General features: G+C 43.0%; 1 protein-coding gene and 1 non-coding gene across 2 annotated transcripts in view; both read left to right on the top strand.

Moving 5' to 3' along the window:
- Positions 1-23,113, top strand: part of LOC124805451 (modular serine protease-like) — a 220,365-nt gene that overhangs the window by 5,746 nt on the left and 191,506 nt on the right. The window lies entirely within an intron of this gene.
- Trnat-ugu lies at positions 5,096-5,169 on the top strand. Its single transcript has one exon. It is a non-coding gene; the product is annotated as a tRNA-Thr (tRNA).

The following is a 23,113-nucleotide window of genomic DNA, read 5'->3' as shown; positions in this document are numbered from 1 at the left end:
GGTAACAACAGCCTTCACCTGAAAGATAAATGTCATTGCCATTCCTATTATGGCCAGCAACAACAGTGTTTAACATCAATTGGCCCTGCCCCCAGTCCTTTTCCGAGTGGGGACTGCTGTAGTAGCACTCAAACCTGCATAAACCCACTTTCATTGCAGTTCTCAGGAGCAAGTGTAAAGCTTGTTGCCTCTGCTAAGACGTGCCATTTTGTGGCCATCTTCTACTGTGATGCCTTAAAGTATTCAGCTGGAGGACGGAGTTACCAGTTAATGCTCCGAAGTGAAACTCACGCCCTGGGACAGCTTCCCAGAGTGTTCGCAATTTGCAGGGCTCAAGTGATACTCCTCCCCCTATGGATACGGGGTTTAGAATAGGCCTGAGGTATCACTGCCTGTCATAAGAGGCGACTAAAAGGAGTCTCTCACTTTTCAGCCCTATAAGTTCAAGTCCAGTTTTATGGTTTGACTTGGCACTTTCCAAATTCTACAGAAGTGCAAGGCATATGGTGAAGGATGCCTAACGTGGTGCACGAGTTACTCTAGTGCCCTCCTGAACTTCTTGTCATGGCTTTGCATCTCCACCTGCAATTCAACTATTTGGGTAAGAACACTTTCTGAGGTATGTCATCTTCTTCCTTTGCTGTGGCTGGGTGGCGCCTGTGGGGAGAGACCCTGATTGGAGTGGGTGGCATCAGGGAGGATGGCCTGGAATGAAGCAGACTAAGTGATCTCTCGATGGTGGCTGTACAACACCAACAGTCCCTGAGAAGGGCAAGATCGAGTACAATGCTGACAGATATGACTCTAAATCGTTTTCCTCCCTCACTACACCACGGGGGAACGTAGCACTACAGAAAGAAGAGAGCCATATTCACCTCAGTACTTAGTCTGTGACACAATGAATGGGAACTCATTTCTACCTATGAAGCCTCAATTTTTTGTTGAACATCTTGAGGATAAGTTTGGGGAACTGACAGCACTGTCCAAGATGAGAAGTGGTGTAGTCTTGATTCAGACAGCATCCCCAGCCCAATCCCGGGCGTTACTCACTTGTGACCAGCTGGGTGATATTCCTGTTTCCGTCACTCCCCATAAAAGCCTCTACACGGTCCAGGGAATGATATTCCATTACGACCTCCTCTTGCAGTCTGACGACGATCTCTGCACCAATCTAGCATGGAGGGATGTTCATTTCATCCGCTATGTTTACAGGGGACCCAGAGACAACAGGGATGCTACTGGTGCCTTCATCTTGGCCTTTAAGGTTGATTCATAGCCTGAAAAGGTCAAGGTGATGGTTTACCACAGTGATGTTAAACCATATGTCCCTCCCCCTGTGTGATGCTTTAAGTGCTGGAAATTTCGGCACTTATCTTCCCGCTGCACTTCCAATGCCACATGTCGAGACTGCGGACATCCACTGTATCCAGACACTCCCTGTGCGCCTCCTCCCACTTGCATCAGCTGCAGAGAGCACCACTCCCCCTGCTCGCCAGACTGCACAGTACTCCAAAAGGAGCAAAAAATCATGGAGTACAAGACCCTGGACCAGTTAACTTACCAAGAGACTAAACCTAAACTTGAATGATTACACCCCATTCGGTTGATGTCCACATACACTGCAGCTACATTGCCATTGCCATCACAAGTACCAGTCGTACCGCACTCTGTGCCATGAGCAGTGGGCTCTCTGGGCCTCCAGAATGCATTTGTCCCCTTGGTGGTAGGGGGAAAATCTCCTTCCATTGCTCCCAAAGTACTTACTTCAGGAGCAAGGCCACCCGCCCCCCATTCCACCAAACACAGGGGTCATCGGTCCCCTCCCCCCAGCTGGAGGAGCAGCAGCCTCCTCCAGTTCCTCTCGTGTGGAAGGGTTCCTCTGGGACCGTCTTTCCCAAGGTCTCCACTAATGCCACAGCGGACACTTGCCAGTGGCTGCTGGACGAAGAGCTTCACGGTCTTCCTGTGTGCCTGAAGCGACTTCAGAGAAGTCCTTCCAGCAAGCCGCTAAAGAGAAGCGAGAGGGCAAGCAAACAAAGAAGTCTGCTAAGAGAAAGGACCCCTCCGGTGCCCCCAACACCACCACTCCCTACCAGTCCTGCACCTGTGGATGAAGTGGAGATCTCGGCATCCCCTGAGGACCTGGATCTGACTGATGTCTCATCCACAATAAGAGTGGATACAAATACTCAGTTGGTGGTAGCAGGTGACCTGAGGCATAACCAGTCTCATCATAACGTCATCCTCCAGTTGAATTGCTGTGGTTTTTTCCACCACCAGGAAACCTGGTTCCCGGCAATGCAGACGCCTGCCCTTCATGGCTATAGGGAATATTACAAGAACCATAGTGACTATAATAGTGTCAGGTGGAGTTTGCTTTTATGTCCTAAACTCAGTATGCAGTGATCGTGTGCCCCTTCAAACCCCTCTTGAAGCTGGGGCTGTCAGAATAAGGACGACACAGGAAATAACTGTCTGCTATGTATATCTTCCTCCAGATGGTGCAGTATCCCTGAATGTGTTAGGTGCACTGATTGATAAACTCCCTAAACCTTTCCTATTTCTGGGAGATTTTAACGTTCATAACCCCCATATGAGGTGGCACCGTGCTAACTGGCCGAGGCAGAGATGTTGAAAACACAGCTCGACCTCTGCCTCTTAAATACAGGGGCCCCCAAACATTTCAGTGTAGCACATAGCACATATTTGTCCATTGATCTCTTGGTTTGCAGTCCTTTGGCCTTCTCCCATCTATACACTGGAGAGCACGTGACGACCTGTGTGGTAGTGACCACTTCCCCATCTTTCTGTCACTGCTCCAGTGTCAGGACCATGGATGCCTGCCCAGATGGGCTTTAAACAAGGCAGACTGGGATGCTTTCACCTCTGCTGTCACCATTGAACCTCCCCCACATGCAAACATTGACAAGGTGGTTGAGCTGGTAACTTCAACGATCATTTATGTGGCAGAAAACATGATCCCTCGTTCTTTAGGGTGCCCCCGGTGAAAGACAGTCCCTTGGTGGTCACCAGAAGTCGCTGAGGCACTTAATGAGGTCAGCGAGCTCTAAAGCGGCATAAGCAGCACACTTCCCTGGAGCACCTCATAGCCTTTAAATGGCTCCTTGGTCATGTTCACCAGCTTGTCAAAAGAAGGAAACTAGAGTGTTGGGAGAGATACATCTCGACCATTGGGTGCCATACGTCACCTTCCCATGTCTGGGCAAAGATCAAACGAGTTTTTGGGTACCAGACCTCAACAGGTGTTCCCAGTGTGAACATAAATGACATGCTATCTACTGATGCAAATGTGATTGCCGAGCACTTTGCTGAACACTATGCTCGAGCCTCTGCATCGGAGAATTACCTCCCAGCCTTTTGCACTCTCAAACGGTGAATGGAAGGGAAAGTCCTCTCATTTACTACACGCCACAGTGAACCCTATAACACTCCATTTACAGAGTGGGAGCTCCTCAGTGCCCTTGCACATTGCCCCAACACAGCTCCTGGACCAGATCAGATCCACAGTCAGATGATTAAACATCTCCCGTCTGACTACAAGCAACATCTACTCATGATTGTCAACTGGATCTTGTGCAATGGTGTCTTTCCGTCACACTGACGTGAGAGTATCATCAGAACAGTGCTCACACCCGGCAAAAACCTGCTTGATGTGGATAGTTATCAGCCCATCAGCCTCACCAACGTTCTTTGTAAGCTGTTGGAACATATGGTGTGTTGGCTGTTGGGTTGGGTCCTGCAGTCACGTGGCCTACTGGCTCTGTACGAGGGCAATTTCAGCCTGGGTCGCTCTACCACTGATAATCTTGTCCCCCTCGAGTCTGCCATCCGAACAGCCTTTTTCAGATGCCAAAACCTTGTTGCAGTCTGTTTTTGATTTACGAAAAGCGTATGACACCACCTGGCTTCATCATATCCTTGCCACATTATACGAGTGGGGTCTCCGAGGCCCGCTCCAGATTTTTATCCAGAATTTCTTGTCACTTCCTACTTGCCATGTCCAAGTTGTTGCCTCCCATACTTCCCCCCCATATCCAGGAGAATGGGGTCCCGCAGGGCTCTGTATTGAGTGTATCTCAATTTTTAGTGGCCATTAATGGTCTAGCAGCAGCTGTAGGGCTGTCTGTCTCACCCTCTCTGTATGCAGACGACTTCTGCATTTCGTACACAAGGCATTATGTGCTGGACATCCATCATACTGATACCACGTAAGCATTCTGCTTCTTAGCGGCACTTCACCTAGAAGAGGAGGAAGAATTCATCTGAGGAAGTTGACATACATTGAGCTGTTTAGACCACCATTGATAAAGTAAGGGCCAATAATTGTAGTGCCAAGCATCCCACACCAGACGTTAACTCTCCATTGATGCTGATTGATGTTCTACCTGCCTAGGCCATTGTGGGTTGTTGCTGGACCAATAATGCATGTTCCTTGTATTTACCTACCCTTCATTTGAGAAGGAACATTCATCGGTAAATAGAACATAGGAGAAGTAGTTCAGGTAGGCAAGGATATGCTGTTGTGCCCACTGACAGAACAGAACACGATCCTTGAAATCATTGATCACTAACTGACATCCTCAGCTGCTGACAGGTGTTGTTGTTATACCTCTATGTGGACAGCTGAAAATGTGTGCCCCGACCGGGACTCGAACCCGGGATCTCCTGCTTACATGGCAGATGTATCCGTCCGAGCCACCGAGGACACAGATGAATAGCGCGACTGCAGGGACTTATCCCTTGCACGCCTGTCGGCAGCGGAGGTTGTCAGTTAGTCATCATTTATTCCAGGGAAAAGCTGCACGGTCATAAACAGTAACTGTTCTTTCGAGAACAAGTTACTGTCTTCAGATATATAGTTAAAGGCTACCCAGCCATTGACCTTTCATCTGTGCAAATGCGCACAGGTTGCCCAAACTCTTACGGGAATCGCCAACGCGCGCGCGAGTAAATGAGTGGGTGAGCAAATGTCTATAAGGTACAATACATAAGTAGAATTGTGGACAGTTGGGAATGTGAGTCTCACAGGAAGCGTGCAAGGGATAAGTCCCTGCAGTCGCGCTATTCATCTGTGTCCTCGGTGGCTCAGATGGATAGAGCGTCTGCCATGTAAGCAGTAGATCCCGGGTTCGAGTCCCGGTCGGGGCACACATTTTCAGCTGTCCACATCGAGGTATAACAACACCACCTGTCGGCAGCTGAGGTTGTCAGTTAGTCATCATTTATTCCAGGGAAAAGCTGCACGGTCATCAACAGTAACTGTTCTTTCAAGAAAAAGTTACTGTCTTCAGATATATACTTGAAATCATTCCCATGCAGTTCTTAATGTAGGTGTACATGGTAAGAATGGAACCGGTGATGTGTAAGAATATGATGTACAGTGGTTTTAGGAATGCCAATTTCATGTTCAAGCTGTCATGTGCTCACATATGGATTCATAGCAACGGAAGCGAGAACAGTAACTTCGGCAGCTTTGTCTGTGTGAGTGTTACGACAATTGCATTGTCGGGGGTTGAAACTTCACGTTTCCGGAAGCATCGCAACAAGATGAGAAAACATCTGTCAGGGGGGTGGGTTCTTGACAGGATACCACTCTCTGTAAAGTTCCGCTGCCTGTGAAGCATTTTGCCTACCTTCAACAACAACAATAAAAGAAACGTTATGTCGATGCAGTTTATAGGAAGGATAGCCTTTACTGTATGCCTACTCTACACAACAGTATTTAAAAAGGACTAAACTACTGTACTAAGTGTACCCGAACATAAGAAAACAGTATTGCAATTACTGTTCTGCTAACTTACATTTCCCATAGATGAGTAGCATTTCTACCTTCTCGTCGCTGGTGTACATCCTACTCGCACAACTCTTCAACTGAGGATGATTGACAAAATGACGGGTGTGCATTCTACTTATGTTTACATTTGTCCTCTGTCAGCGTCAGCACGTGGATGTGTTCCATTACCCTGAGTACCTGCACGAAGTGCTGGGAACATCAGTGTCAATGTTGTGTTATGTAATTAATAACATTGTGTTTCAGTGAATGGTACACAGTGATACACTTTTGAATAGGTCTTTAGGAGAGGAAATAAAGTACCAAATAAAAAATACGGGGTGCCATTTAAAAAAGTATTACCGATGTTCATACCTTTGTAAAAAAACAAAGCTACAACGAAGGCAATCATGCTGATTGATATCCCCCTGATGGCTAAAGAACATTTGCTTGAAACAATTTGTAATTCACATCTGGACAAACAGTTATTTAGGGTGGTCAAGATAAATGGGACACCCCATATATAGATACACATAAGAATAAATAGTGAAACCAGTAGTTAGATTTTACTTTTAATGGTATAGGGGACAAATTCAATAGTGGTGTGATCTTATTTCAGTTAACAATTTTGTTTAACTGTGTGTTAGATAACTAAACATATAATAGTCAGATGACCTATTTGGTTGATAAAATGTATGCCTACATGGTGATTTTCCAAGTTTCATGTAAACTTCTCAGAATTGTTCATTTCCTAATTTCCTTGATTTCTTTATTAGTATCTTATTCACACAGTAAAATGTCTTATCCAGTCAGAAAAATTATGGCAGCAGAAGAATAACAACAGATCTGGGAATTAAAGAAGATTAAAAGTTTGCACAAAGTGGCCCCAGGACCCAAATGCTAGAAATTTACGTTATTTAAATTTTACAAAGTGGCTGCATTTTTTGTCTGGTACCTTTCAGCTGATGCAACAAAGATTGACTGGTTCATGCCAGAACAGGCATAAACACCATCAGCAAAACCACCTTGCCAATGAGATCATGTCAAAGGAAAACCTGACAACACTGGTTTTCGGAACTGCTACCGAAAAACATTTTTCATCTGTTCCGAGCCAGCTCCTAGATTAGATACTAATTGGCTTCATTTCTTTATCTTTGAATTTTCCTTTTCCTCAGATGGATGTGTGAGCTACTGAGTTTATCTGCTCTCATCCACCTGGCAATCTTCACAAAATAACCCCTCTTCCCCCACCCCCCCCCCCCCTCCCTACCCCATGAGCAATTAAGCCAATACAGTTTCTCTTCCTAAACTTCAGTATACATATTAGTACAAGCACACAACACTTTCCAATCCTGTCTAGGTGCCTGAAGGGGTGTAAAAGTTCAAGTAATGAAAGTATTTTCAGACGGATGAAAAGTTGTGGACTTAGATTTTCCAGTAAAGTAAACTGACTATGAAGAGAAAGAAATTGGAGCCTTTGAATGAGATAGGTTCCTTTGGAAACAAGCAATTATCATCTCATGACGTTTCTGCAATCTACAATCAGTTACCGATTTCGTTAAAAGAAAATCTTTTATGTGGAACTAAATGGATCATGTGGATCAGCATAGCTTAAATAAGGAATAAGTTTTAATGGAATTACCATATTTCATATTTATTCATCAACCATTGATCATGTACACAATATGGGTCTTGATATATGCATTAATGAGATTTTAATGTAAAAATGCTTCCAAAACAGAAGTTGATAATAATACAAGATGGAAATTTGCTACTTACCATATAGCAGAGATGCTGGGTCGCAGATAGGCACAACAAAAAGACTGTCACAAGTAAATAAAGCTTCCAACAGGTAAGGCATTCATCAAAAATAGACAAAACACACACACACACACACACACACACACACACACACACACACACACACATATGCAACTTTCGCACATGACTGCAGTCTCAGACAACTGAAAACGACACTGCGAGCAGCAGCACAAGTGCATGATGGGAGTGGCGCTTGATGGGGGTAAGAAGGCTGAGATGGGGAGGGGGAGGGACAGTAGGGCAGAGATGGCAGACAGTGAAGTGCTGCAGGTTAGACCAGGGCAGGGGTGAGGAGGGGGGGGGGGGGGGGGGGAAGGAGAGAATCAAAGCACTGGGTGGGGTGGTGGAATGAGGGCTGTGTAGTGCTGGAATGGGAACAAGGAAGGGGTTGGATGGGTGAGGACAGTGACTACTGAAGACTGAGGGTTACAATAACATAGGATGTAGGGAAAGTCCCCACCTGCACAATTGAGAAAAACTGATGTTGGTAAGAAGGATCCATATGGTGCAGGCTCTGAAGCAGTCATTGGCATGAAAGATGTTATGTTTGGCTGCATGCTCAGCAACAGGGTGGTCCATTGTTTCTTGGTCAGAGTTTATCAGTAGCCATTCATGCGCACAGACAGCATGTTGGTAGTCATGCCCACATAGAATGCAGCACAGTGTTTGCAGCGTAGCTTGTAGCTCACACAACTGGTTTCACAGGTAGCCCTGCCTTTGATGTGATAGGTGGTGATTGTTACCGGACTGGAGTAGGTGGTGGTGGGAGGATGTATGGGACAGGTATTGCATCTAGATCTATTGCAGGGTTATGAGTTATGAGGTAAGGGGTTGGGAGCAGGGTTTGTGTAGGGATGGAGGAGTATATTGTGTAGGTTTTGTGGATGGCAGAATACCACTGTGTGAGAGGCGGGAAGGATAGTGGGGAGGACATTTCTCATTTCAGGCCATGACAAGAGGTAGTCAAAACCCTGGTGGAGAATGTAGTTAAATTGCTCCAGTCATGAGTATTACTGAGTTACGGGGAGAATGCTCTTCTGGGTGTGGACTGTGGGACATTGTGAGTTGGTGGGACACTGGAAAGATAAGGCGCAGGAGATTTGTTTTTGTACAAGACTGGGACGATAATTGCCTGTGAAGGCTTCAATGAGACCATCGGTATACTTCGAGAAGGACTACTCGTCACTGCAGATGTGAGGACCATGGGTGGCTAGGTTGTATGGAAGCGACTTCTTGGTATGGAACGGGTGGCATCTGTTGAAATGGAGGTACTGCTGGTAGTTAGGTCTGATGTGGACAGAGGTACAGATGTAGCCATCTTTGAGGTGGGGGGTCATCATCTAGGAAGGTGGCTTGTTGGATTGAGTAGCATCAGGTGACGGAAATGAGGGAGAAGGAATGTGGATAGGGTGTCCTCAACCTTGATCCAGATGACAGGGATGTCATCAGTGAATCTGAACCAGGTTAGGAGTTTGGGTAATTCTGGATGTTTAGAAAGTTTCTCTGGATGGCCCATGAATAGGATGGCATAGGAGGGTTTGATGTGGTTGTCCATAGCAGTACCCCAGATTTGTTTGTAGGTAATGCCTTCAAAGGAGAAGTAATTGGTGAGGATAGAAGATATAGTTGATCATGGCAACTAGGAAGGATGTTGTTGGTTTCGGATCCATTGGGCGTTGGGAAAGGCACTCCACTTCGACAGCTGCCACCCATTCCATACCAAGAAGTCACTTCCATACAGGTTAGAAACACGTGGTCGTTGCTTCTGCGGTGTTGAGCAGTCCTTCTTGAAATGTACCGAGGGTCTCATTGAAGCCTTCACAGGCAATTACTGTCCCAATCTTGTACAAAAACAGATCTCCCGTGCCTTATCTTTCCAGTGTCCCACCAACTCACAATGTCCCACAGTCCACACCCAGAAGAGCATTCTCCTTGTAACTCAGTAACACCCACGACTGGAGCAATTGAATTACATTCTCTGCCAGGGTTTTGACTACCTCTCGTCATGCCCTGAAATGAGAAATGTCTTTCCCACCATTCTTCCCACCCCTCCCACAGTGGTATTCCACCATCCACTGAACATACACAATATACTTGTCCATCCCTACACAACTCCTGCTCCCAACCCCGTACCTCATGATTCCTACTCCTGTAATAGATCTGGAGGGAAAACCTGTCCCATACATCCTGCCACCACCACCTATTCCAGTCCATTCAGTGTGTGTGCGTGTGTGTGCTTGTGTGTGCGAGTGTGTGCGTGTGTGTGTGTGTGTGTGTGTGTGTGTATATATCTCTGTCATCTATGTTTGATGAAGGCCTTACTGTCCAAAAGCCTTATTTAATTGTGACAGTCTTTTTCTTGTACCTACCTGCAACTCTGAAGGTGGCAGGGGTAAAATACAGGGAGCGAAAGGCTATTTACAATTTGTACAGAAACCAGATGGCAGTTATAAAGAGTCGAGGGGCATGAAAGGGAAGCAGTGGTTGGGAAGGGAGTGAGACAGGGTTGTAGCCTGTCCCCAATGTTATTCAATCTGTATATTGAGCAAGCAGTAAAGGAAACAAAAGAAAAAATTGGAGTAGGAATTAAAATCCGTGGAGAAGAAATAAAACCTTTGAGGTTCGCCTATGACATTGTAATTCTGTCAGAGACAGCAAAGCACCTGGAAGAGCAGCTGAATGGAATGGACAGTGTCTTGAAAGGAAGATATCAGATGAACATCAACAAAAGAAAAAAGAGGATGATGGAATGTAGTCGAATCAAGTCGGGTGATGCTGAGGGAATTAGATTAGAAAATGAGACACAAAGTAGTAAAGGAGTTTTGCTATTTGGGGAGCAACATAACTGATGATGGTCGAAGTAGAAAGGATATAAAATGTAGACTGGCAATCGTAAGGAAAGTGTTTCTGAAGAAGAGAAATTTGTTAACATCGAGTATTGATTTAAGTGTCAGGAAGTCATTTCTGAAAGTATAGTGTAGCCATGTATGGAAGCGAAACTTGGACGATAAATAGTTTAGACGAGAATAGAAGCTTTCGAAATGTGGTGCCACAGAAGAACGCTGAAGATTAGATGGGTAGATCACATAACTAATGAGGAGGTATTGAATAGAATTGGGGAGAAGAGGAGTTTGTGTTACAACTTGAGTAGAAGAAGGGATCGGTTGGTAGGACATGTTCTGAGGCATCAAGGGATCACCAATTTAGTACTGGAGGGTAGCATGGAGGGTAAAAATCGTAGAAGGAGACCAAGAGATGAATACACTAAGCAGATTCAGAAGGATGTAGGCTGCAGCAGGTATTGGGAGATGAAGAGGCTTACACAGAATAGAGTAGCATGGAGAGCTGCATCAAACCAGTCTCAGGACTGAAGACCACAACAACAACAACAACAACAACAACAACAACAACAACTTGCAACTCAGCATCTCCACTATATGGTAAGTACCAGTTTTACTTTTCATAGCATTGTTACATTCCATCCTGGATTTTCCATTGTTTGATAAAATAAAAGTTGTATTGCCCAGATTGCAGCTGATACATATCTTGAATACTAGTTTCACCAAAGCTATATTGCCATCTTCAGATCTGAAAGAGTTACAAATATGTTGCAACATTTATAATTATCATACAATTAAAAAAAACATTAATTCAGTTGTACATACCATAAGATATGTGAACTATAAAGCCACTACATTCAGTACATTGCCATCTGGCCACTGAAAATGTGGAGGAAAATTATGCAATTAAAAATATTACATAAAAGAAAACATTAAAAAATTTTCATGATGACTCCAACATCATGGATTAAAATAATGTGTATCTCACAGAAAAGACATCCACATGCAATACTAAGCACATGAAAATGAAAGTCATAATTGTATCTGTAAGGCATGAGGTGTTAAATACATCAAATATAGCACATAGAATAGAATAGAATCTTTATTTCATATGAAATGTCATATACAATCATTCGATTGAAACATTGGTGATTCATCAATGAATAATTCTATGCCTACCACCTAAGTATACCTTAAAATAAGATACATTAAAATAAAGCATATCGATGCTCTCGGAAGCATATTACAACATAAAAAGATAACGGCATGTTTTTTCCTGTTTCTTAAAATTTTTCAGAATGGTTTAAAAACTTTCTCTTTAAGTATTTTTCATTTTTGTTTCTGTAGTTTATATATATAGACATACTTTATAAGAGCACATACTTCCATAAAAGTAGTATATATGAATACATCTAGATATTTATACACAGAGTTTACACAGTACATAGTTTTCAAATACGGACACATGTAAAAAGAACTTATTCCTCCATTAAAAGAGAACATACTCATACATACAGAACATGATCTAGAAAAAACAGAAAAACAAAACCGAAGTAATATCGCCTACTTGTCTTCCTCATTTATAAAATCATTCACACTGTAGTAACATTTGCTTTTTAAATATTTTTCAGTGCTTACACCTGTGGGTTCTAGCTTGCAGTTCTTGAATTTTGAATGCAGTTTATTGCTAAGCTTCAAAGCCATGTAATATGGAGTATTTTCAAATAATGTTAGTCTATAGCAATATGTGATCTTGTTTGTGTCTTTTTTGTAAGCATGTGTAAACAAAATTCCCTGAAATAGGTGTGGGTTTTTTAGCTCAAAGAGAAGTTTCATTTGTGCAGAAACCAGGTGGCAGTTATAGGAGTCGAGGGACATGAAAGGAAAGCAGTGGTTAGGAAGGGAGTGAGACAGGGTTGTAGCCTAACCCCGATGTTATTCAATCTCTATATTGAGCAAGCAGTGAATGAAACAAAAGAAAAATTTGGTGTAGGTATTAAAATCCAGGGAGAAGAAATAAAAACTTTGAGGTTCGCCGATGACATTGTAATTCTGTCAGAGACAGCAAAGGACTTGGAAGAGCAGTTGAAGTGAATGGACAATGTCTTGAAAGGAGGATATAAGATGAACATCAACAAAAGCAAAACGAGGATAACGGAATGTAGTCGAATTAAGTCGGGTAAGTCTGAGGGAAATAGAATAGGAAATGAGACACTTAAAGTAGTAAAGGAGTTTTGCTATTTGGGGAGCAAAATAACTGATGATGGTTGAAGTAGAGAGGATATAAAATGTAGACTGGCAATGGCAAGGAAAGCGTTTCTGAAGAAGAGGAATTTGTTAACATCGAGTATAGATTTAAGTGTCGGGAAGTCGTTTCTGAAAGTATTTGTATGGAGTGTGGCCATGTATGGAAGTGAAACATGGATGATAAATAGTTTCGACAAGAAGAGAATAGAAGCTTTTGAAATGTGGTGCTACAGAAGAATGTTGGAGATTAGGTGGGTAGATCACGTAACTAATGAGGAGGTATTGAATAGGATTGGGGAGAAGAGAAGTTTGTGGCACAACTTGACTAGAAGAAGGGATCAGTTGGTAGGAAATGTCCTGAGGCATCAAGGGCTCACAAATTTAGCATTGGAGGGCATCGTGGAGGGTAGAAACCGTAGAGGGAGACCAAGAGATGAATACACTAAGCAGATTCAGAAGGATGTGGGTTGCAATAGGTACTGGGAGATGAAGAAGCTTGCACAGGATAGAGTAGCATGGAGAGCTGCATCAAACCAGTCTCAGGACTGAAGACCACAACAACAACAACAACAACGAGAAGTTTCATATATAAACATAGAAGGAATTGTCAGTAAGTCAAGGCTTGCACATAAAGTTTTGCGTGATTGTCGATTGTTTGCTCCAGTCACAGCTCTGATAATTTTTTCTGTAGCTAGAACACTCTGAGGAGGCTACCTTTTTCAACTCCCCAAAAAATTATGCTATATATTACAGATGATGTAAAATACATATGATACACAGTTGTCCTAACAACTAAGTCAGTTACTTTATATAGAACCCTCATTGTGAAAACAAAACTATTTAACTGTTTCGGTAAACAATCCACATGATCAGTCCATGACAAGTTTTCATTTATGGTCTCTTGAAGAATTTTAACAGATTCTCCGGTGATCAGTTCTCCACTTAGACAACTTAACTGTGTTACATATTCAACAGTTTGTTTGGTCCTCAAGTGTACAATTTGTGTTTTTGTTAGGTTTAGTGTCATAGTGTTATTATTTATCAAATTTTCTAGTTCTTGAAGAGTTTGTTTAGTTTTATGTGCTAACTCTTCAGTGTTTTTTACAGAAGACTACTTATGTTGAGTCATATGCATACAGAAATGTATCTGAATTTACCTTACCTGGCATGTCATTTATATAATATACTCGTAGAAATAGTAGCGGGCCTAGTATGAACCCATGGAGTACACCTGCTTGTATTTTTTTCCAACTAGAGTAAACTTTCTTGCCCTTGTGTTGTGTAACCACCCTCTGTTTCATATTTTTGAGATAATACCTGAACGAGCTTAGATTTTTCGTGGAAGCCATAAGAAGCTGATTTGAGGAGGAGCTGCTGATGGTTAACCATATCAAATGCCTTACTGAGGTCACAGAAGATACTGGACACACTCTCCTTGTTATCAAGGCATTTGCTTATTTTAGTGATCAGGTGGGTTGGGTTGTTTGGAGGAAGAGACCAAACAGCAAGGTTATCGGTCTCATCAGATTAAAGAAGGATGGGCAAGGAAGTCAGCCGTGCCCTTTCAAAGGACCCATCCCAGTATTAGCCTGGAGCGATTTAGGGAAATCACGGAAAACCTAAATCAGGATGGCCGGACGTGGGATTGAACTGTAGTCTTCCTGAATGCAACGCCAGTGTGTTAACCACTGCGCCACCTTGCTTGGTAGTGATTAGTTCATTAATAACATGCCCAGTGCTTCGGCCCATCCTAAATCCATACTGATTGTGAAGAATAATGTTATGTTTTTTGTTATACTTTTCTAGTTGCTTACACATTACCCACTCAAATATTTTAGAAATAATTGTTAGTATTGATACAGGGCAAAAATTTCCTATGTCCTCTCGTCCTTTTTATGGATAGGTCAAACTTCTGCATACTTCAGGCTGTCCAGAAAGTAGCCCTCATCTAACGATTGATTTATTATGCGACAGAGTTGGGGTGCAATATTATTACATTCTGCCTTTATTATTTTTGTTGGAACTTCATCCCAGCCTATAGATTTGAGATAACCTTCAGTTGTCCATGACCTTTCTTTACAGTTTTTGTCACATGCTGTTTTGAAGGAGAAACACTTATGAATTCTGATACAAAAGTATTGTAGTTGTTGTTTACTGAGTACCGCTCATTTAATTTATTCTTGAGAAAAATGTATTCAGATTTTGTTGGCTGAAGTCCCTAACTTGTTTCACTGTTAGTTATATCTAAGTTTGGCAGTGAGATAAAAAGGGCTGAATGGTCCGATATACCTAATTCCAAGACGAACGTTTCTGTAGCCTCCTAGTTGATATTGCTCATTCTATTATCTATACATGTTGGAGAAGATGCTGTTCTTCTAGTGTACACACTAAAGTTTAATGTTTAAGCCATTTGTAGATGTCCTTCAGAGAAATGGCAAACCTGTCATCCTCTCTCAATATGTATTGAAGTCAGCACAAATTATATACTTTTTATGTAACTTTTCTGCCTGCAACCTACACAGCAAGGTTTTAAATTTGCCCAGAAATGTACATGTAGCTGAATAGTCAGGGATATGACATATTTTAATAACTAATACGCTGTATTCCAAAAGTTCAGTGCAGCAGCTTTCAAATAATAGCTCCTCATTCAAGCAATTAAGTCGCCTAACTTCAAAGCTTAGTGATTCTTGTGCTAGAATGCACAATCCTCCAAAACCGTTTTTTCTACAAAAACTCGCTGCTAAATTGTAACCTGAAAGTGAGTTTATCAAGTTTATATTTTCACTTTTAAGTCAGTGTTCATTAACTTCCACAGAACTTGTGTTCTGCAGAAGCCCTTCTAGTTCATACAGATTGTTCATCATTCCTACTGATAGACCGCCTATATTAAGATGAAATTATCATGAACTAAATCAAACAGGGAATCATTTAATTGGTCATCGAATGTCACACCTGCTTTGGTCTTTAATTCTTAATTGCATTCAGTTATTTTGTTTCTCGTGGACCAAATTCCTTGGGAATTGGTCCACTCTGTTAGTTTCCCTGTGAAGGATAGCCCAGCACAATAATGGGACTTATTATTACTTTCTTTGACAAGAGAGATCTCTTCAAGAGTACTGCTAATGTTAGAATCTAGCATCCTTTTAACGTTTTTTTTGAGGTACCTGCCATGGTATGTGAAACAGTTTCTTTCATAGTTACTAATGTCTGTCACCTTAACATTCACAAAATTGGCACAGAAGAGTTTCAGCTTCAAATTAGTAAGTCTAATTTCTTTGTTAAGGCACAACCAGTCTCGTAAGTCACACCTTAGTGGCAATGTTGTTACGATGACATTGGCAAAATGCAGGAACCGCAGTGCTTGAAACAGCTTGATAATAAAGGCACTAGCTTCATTCCTGTAGAGGTTATTAGTGCCCCGTTTGAGCACAGCACAGTCTGTGTTTGTGAAATCAGAACATTCTTCATTAACATTCACAATTACACTATTGAAATTTGCACCAGGTTTTATGATGCCAGGAACTTGAACACAGGCATTCACATTGTTTATCTATAAATCTGCAATGTTTCATGCATGACTATTGCCAAATACACTATGTGATCAGAAGTATCTGGACATCCCCAGAAACATAAGTTTTTCATATTAGGTGCATTGTGCTGCCAGGTATTCCATATCAGTGACCTCAGTAGTCATTAGACATCGTGAGAGAACAGAATGGGGCATTCCACAGAACTCACAGACTTTGAATATGGTAACATGGTCAGGTGATTGGGTGTCAATTGTGTCATACATCTGTACGCGAGATTTCCACACTCCTAATCATCCCCTATTTCCGATGTGATAGTGAAGTGGAAATAAGAATGGACACATACAGCCCAAAAGCGTAAAGGCCGACCTCATCTATTGACTGACAGAGACCGCTGACAGTTGAAGAGGGTTGTAATGTGTAATAGGTAGACATCTATGTAGACCATCACACAGGAATCCCAAACTGCATCAGGATCCACTGCAAGTACTATGACAGTTAGGTGGGAGGTGAGAAAAGTTGGATTTCATGGTCGTGACTGATCATAAGCCACACATCACACTGGTAAATGCTAAACGATGCCTCGTTTGGTGAAGGAGCGTAAACATTGGGCGACTGAGCAGTGGAAAAATGACGTGTGGAGTGACGAATTACAGTACACAATGTGGCGATCCGATAGCAGGGTTTTGGTATGGTAAATGTCTGGTGAACGTCATCTGCCAGCATCTGTAGTGCCAACAGTAAAATTCAGAGGTGGTGGTGTTATGGTGTGTTTGTGTTTTTTATGGAGGGGGCTTGCAACCCGTTGTTATTTTGTGTGCCACAATCACAGCAGAGGCCTACATTGATGTTTTAAGCACATTCTTGCTTCCCACTGTTGAAGAGCAATTTGGGGAGGCCAATTGCATCTTTAAATTGCATCTTTAAACATGATTGAGCTCCTGTTCAGAATGCATGGCCTGTGGTGGAGTGGTTACAAGACAATAACACCCCTGTCATGGACTGGCCTGCACAGAGTCCTGACTTGAATCCTATAGAACATCTTTGGGATGTTTTGGAACACTGATTTCGTGCCAGCTCTCACCGACTGACATAAATATCTCTTCTCAGCGCAGCACTCAATGAAGAATGGGCTGCCATTTCCCAAGAAATCTTTCAGCATCTGACTGAACGTGTGCCTGCAAGAGTGGAAGCTGTCATCAAGACTAAGGGTGGGCCAACACCATAGTAAATCCCAGAGTTACTGATGGAGGGCACCACAAACTTGTCATTTTCAGCCAGGTGTCCAGATACTTTAGATCAGATAGTGTAATTTCACTTTCTTCTTCCGTAGCCCTTTTTACACTGCTGAGCCATTGTTGGATGTACATTTAGCATATTCCTTTGAAGAACCATTATTACATGAAGATGAGATGCCTTTTGCAGTTTCCAGGTGTTTACAGCTGTCTTCTTTTCATGAAGTACAATTTGTACAGTGAATAACATGTCCACTTTGTTTACATCAGATTCTTTATTGTGATCTTCTTGTGACGGAGAGAAGTGTATTTTTTACAAAAGTGCCCTCTTATTCTTCAAAGCAGTATACTTTTTGTTTAGAACAAACATATTACTTTGAAGTGCTCTGATTTATTTCATCCTTTTTTCTGATTATCTTTAAATTTGCATTCACAGGCATCACTAATGCACATAAGACAAGACCATGAATAATCATCAGTTACAAATTTTATGCTTTTTGGAACATTTCTCATGAAACCAACAGTGACAGTTTCTGCACTGGACACTTTTTAACTATTTTGTGTCACAATCTGTGCAGTTGTTTGCACTTTTAAGTTTATTTTTGCTGGTGCAGTTTTCACTTACGACTTTACCACATGGCGCCATCTTGCTAACTCTTGCGAACATATGCTGCTGTCATGTAACTACATAATACTATCAAGCCCCACCAGATGGCAGCAGTCTTCACAAAAGCACACAATGTAGAAACAACATTAAGCTATATACAAAGCTTATCAAATTGTTTACATCAACACCAAACTTACACAGTTATGCAGCATTACAGGGCTTGCAGTAATTTGTATGATCTTATTTATGCTTAAGTTTTCCCAGACCTCGGGAACCAAACTTTTGCATACTTTTTCAATAACTTGCAGCTTCACATTTAACATAACCATAGTGCTGTTCTCTTTCCTGTATGTCATGAACATGAGGACATATCAGGTTATGTATTGTTGACACATTGTATTCAAGTAGGTTTGAAGATTATTTCTTGCCATTGTAACAGACATATGTAGCTACCTTGACTTAAATCCCTAGTTACATATCATGTGGCTCCATACAATAATATGACGACGACGACGACGACGACGACGACGACGACGACGACGACGACGACGACGACGACGACGACGACGACGACGACGACCTAGTTCAGCTCCTATTTCCTGTCCATTTTTTTTACATATTATATTAACCCAATAGATGGCTTTATTATAATATAATACCTACAATGAGGATCTAGCCTGCATACTGTGAGGTCTGTATGACCTAGCTAAACCTCGGGATACGTATCGTTCTCTTCTATACAATAGGTAGCACTTATTTTTATTATCTTTTATATATGTCATCCTTTATTATATTTTTATTACAAATCATTGCAAGGCTGGTCATGTTCATATTATTATGCATATTAGTGGCCTGTGTGTTACCCTGACTTCCATTGATCGACCTAAATCTTGAAATACTTGTCACGTCCTTATGCCTTACATGTGCTTTTTAGCATGTTAACATATTTTTTAATTGGCTTTTTCTACATTTTTATGTTTCACATACTTTGTTATTCCCTTGGTTATGTTCTTGGTCCCCTTTTGTAACTTTTTAGTCAAGTTTCTGCATATTATGTAAGTAACATGACAAACTTTAAATCAGTTTTACAAAGTGTATAACCATTTTGTACTTAGTGTTCGAGGTAAATTTGCACATTAACGTAGCCTGGTCAAGGCTTATATGAGATATATCGTGCTTTGTTAACATAATTGTAACACAAGCTGAGGCAATCATTTCACTTTGTCTAACGTTGGTGTGCCATCAGTATTACTATCATACTGCATCTGGTGTAAAATGTTGACCACTGATAATCATGGCTCTGCCTCTGTGCATATTGTCAATATTGTAATATACTCGGTTATACTTCTCACACTGTTCTGCAACCATCTAGAAGATTTTGTAATTGTATGACATTATGTATCTTAACATGCTTTATTTTGGTGTGTATATGTATAAATTGCTACCATTGTATTTTATTTTCAAATGGTATTATTCCTTGACGCTGGCACATCTTTTCAAATGTAACAAAATGTGACTTATTTTCTCTAAATATTTTTTGATCAATATGATCACAAAAATTATTGCATGCTCTATAATCTTGCAATAATTTTATAAGCTTGGTATTGATGTATAGAAATATGTTTTATCTAGACTACTGCCATCTGATGGAGCTCTGTAGTATTATACAGTTCATTTGGCAAGTTTTTGGCAGTACGCAGCAGGTGATCGACATCATACATCTGACAAAGTGTATGTGCTCTATTTGATGTACTTGAAACCTCAGTTACTTGCTGATACAATTATGGCCTTTATTTTAGTGTACTTAGTGTTGCATGAAGGTGTCTTTGCTGTAAGGTAAACATTATTTTAGTCTGTGATGTTAGTCACCATGAAAAATTAACACTTTCTTTTATGTAATACTTTTCATTTCACAATTTGCCACCATGTTTTCAGTGGCCAGATGGTATAGAACCACACTTGTGGTGGCTTTGTAACTCAGGTGTCCAATGGTACGTAAAATTGAATTAATGATTTTTTTCAAAATTATATATGATAATTAAAGCTGTAACATATTTGTAACACTAACAGATCTGAAGATAGCAGTGTAACTTTGCCGAAACTAGTTATCAAGATACGTATCAGCTGTGATGTGGGCAATAAAATGTCTATTTTGGAAGCTTTTTTTATGTTAATATAGGGATGCACTCCTTCTGGCACTCCCCCCAGGGGGTCCACAACTCTTTTGTGGACACGTGCGTAGCGAGCACGGGACCCCGAGCTAATGTGGCCCTCCTTCCTTTCCGGGCTGCATACCTTCCCTTCCCTTCCCTTCCCTTTCCACATCCTTCCCCGTCCCCCATCTTCGCCCCCCCCCCCCCCCCCCCTCACCTCTGGCTCTTTCCTTCTCTTTCTCCCCCTCTGGGAGTATGGTTTGTGCCTACGTCCGGAGATGGATGCTCGAAACTGTTCCAAATTCTTTGCTTTCTACACTTGCAAGTCCTCGTCCTTCCTCTGTCCTTCTCTTTTCCTTCCCTCTTCTCTTTGCCCTTTTCTCCGCTGCGGCGTTTGAGACCCCCCTCCTCTTTCCTTTCCCTTTCTCTTTTTTCCTCCCTGTGCGTGTCTGAAGGCCGACCCACGCACTTCCATGCGTAGCCGGTGACGGGGTAACGCGTAATTCCCCGCCCCGGGTAGACAGGTAGGACACGTACGTACCCCCTGGTAACGGCCAGGCCCAGGGAGGGGTGATTACCCGAGCTGATACCTTCCGAAAGTGCCGATTGGTCCCTCCGTCCGTTTGTCGGGAGGTGTGACCTGAGGTGTGAACAATCACCTAAGGCGGGTGTGCCCTCAGTGAGGGCCCCCACAAGGGAGGAGCGCGCCATCGGAGACGCCGGTAATCATGGGGGATTCTTCCGCAATGGTTTCCTCACCTTCCACTATGTCTGCTCACAAACGTAAGTTCACTGAGTCTCAGCCACAGACGGTTCTTCCATTGTTGCCACAGTTCCTTGTTGTTTCTCGGTCTGACGAACGTCACGACTTCTCCACGGTCAACCCTTTCATTATTCAGAAAGGTGTCGACGAAATTGCAGGTCCTGTAAAGTCTTGTTCCAGATTACGGAATGGCACCCTGTTGTTAGAAACACACAGTGCCCTCCAGGCACAAAAATTGCTGCGTACTTCTCTGCTCCACACCTTCCCTGTCCGGGTGGAACTGCACCGTACCTTAAATTCCTCGCATGGAGTCATTTATACACGCTCCCTCGATGGATTGTCTGACGAAGAAATTCAGCACTACCTGTCTGACCAGGGCGTAACGGCTGTTCATAGGGTTATGAAAAGGGTTGACACGAACATCATTCCAACCCGCACTGTCTTCTTGACATTTGACAAAGTTCAACTCCCATCGAAAATCAAAGCAGGCTATGAGATAATTTCCGTTTGCCCTTACGTCCCAAACCCTACGCGTTGCTATCGATGTCAGCGGTTCAATCACACCAGCCAGTCCTGTTCCAATCCGGCCAAATGTGTTACGTGTGGCAAGGATGCCCATGAGGGTGCTTGTCCACCTCCTTCCCCTCGCTGCATCAACTGTATGGGTGACCACGCTGCTTCCTCTCGAGATTGTCCCGTTTTTAAGGACGAAAAGCTCATCCAGGAAATTAGAGTAAAGGAAAAGGTGTCGACCTTTGCTGCTCGAAAATTATTCGCCAGTAGACAGCCCACCGTGCCTCAGAAAGGAACATACAGCACTGTCCTTGCTTCTCCTCGGCCAACAAAGGAGGTGGCCATGCAGACTTGCGACCTCACCTATAGTACCACGGTCGTCAGATCGGCCAGCGCAAAGATCGCCTGTTCAACCTCACCACTTTCGCCTGCCCACTCAATGGCTCACCCTTCGTCGGGTTCTGCTAAATCTTGAGCCCAAAAGTCAGACGCCAAGTCTTCAAAAAGGAGCATACTCGTGAAGAGTTTTTAAGTACTGCAACTTCACAACCATCGGTTCCTCCTTCATCTAAACATCATACTTCCAAGAAGGCTACAAAGAAACCCAGTTCCTCTCCTTCTCCGCCAAGGCGTGTCCCATCTACAGCACCACCTGGCGGAAATCACCCTCGGCCGTCTTCTGTGTCGCCGAGGCGCACTGCTGGTGGCCGGTCAACCGGCCGATCGCTGGTGGCAGGAGCTGCTCCTGACCAACCTATGGATCAGGATCTTCTGCCTTCGACTGAATGCCATTCCATGCTGTCGGTCGCAAGCTCTGAGCAGTCGTTGAGTTGACAGCGACCTTGGTCACATTCCTCCATTTTCTGTTCACCCTATGTCCATTATTCACTGGAATATCCGCGGCATTCGAGCCAATCGGGATGAATTGTCGATCCTCTTACGATCCTACTCGCCGGTCATTTTCTGTCTTCAGGAAACAAAGCTGTGTCCCCATGACCGCTTTGTTCTCCCTCATTTTCAGTCCGTTCGATATGACCTCCCCTCTGTTGAAGGCACTCCAGCCCATGGAGGACTCATGATTCTTCTCCATGATACTCTCCATTATCACCCAATCCCCTTAAACAGTTCCTTCCAAGCTGTCGCCGTCCGTCTTTCCCTTTCTGGATACACGTTCTCTCTTTGTACGGTATACATTCCATCGTCCACACCAATGGCACGAGCTGATCTCCTTCATCTTCTTGGTCAGCTTCCACCCCCCTATTTGCTGGTTGGGGACTTCAATGCCCACCACTCGCTTTGGGGATCTCCACATCCCTGTCCACGTGGCTCACTATTGCTAGACTTCTTCCACCAAGCGGATCTAGTTTGCCTCAACACTGGGGTCCCCACATTTTTGTCTGCCTCCACGACAAATTTATCTCATTTGGACCTTGCGGTCGGTACTGTTCCGCTAGCTCGGCGCTTCGAATGGTTCGCCCTTGATAATACACACTCGAGTGACCACTTTCCATGTGTCCTTAGACTGCAGCCTCAACTGCCATATATGCGCTCGCGATTCTGGAAGTTTGCCCAAGCCGATTGGACACTTTTTTCGTCTCTAGCGACATTCAATGACC

The sequence above is a fragment of the Schistocerca piceifrons genome, chromosome 7 (assembly GCF_021461385.2).
Source record: "Schistocerca piceifrons isolate TAMUIC-IGC-003096 chromosome 7, iqSchPice1.1, whole genome shotgun sequence".
In the NCBI taxonomy this organism is placed as follows: domain Eukaryota; kingdom Metazoa; phylum Arthropoda; class Insecta; order Orthoptera; family Acrididae; genus Schistocerca; species Schistocerca piceifrons.
This window is presented reverse-complemented; position numbering and strand designations above follow the sequence as displayed.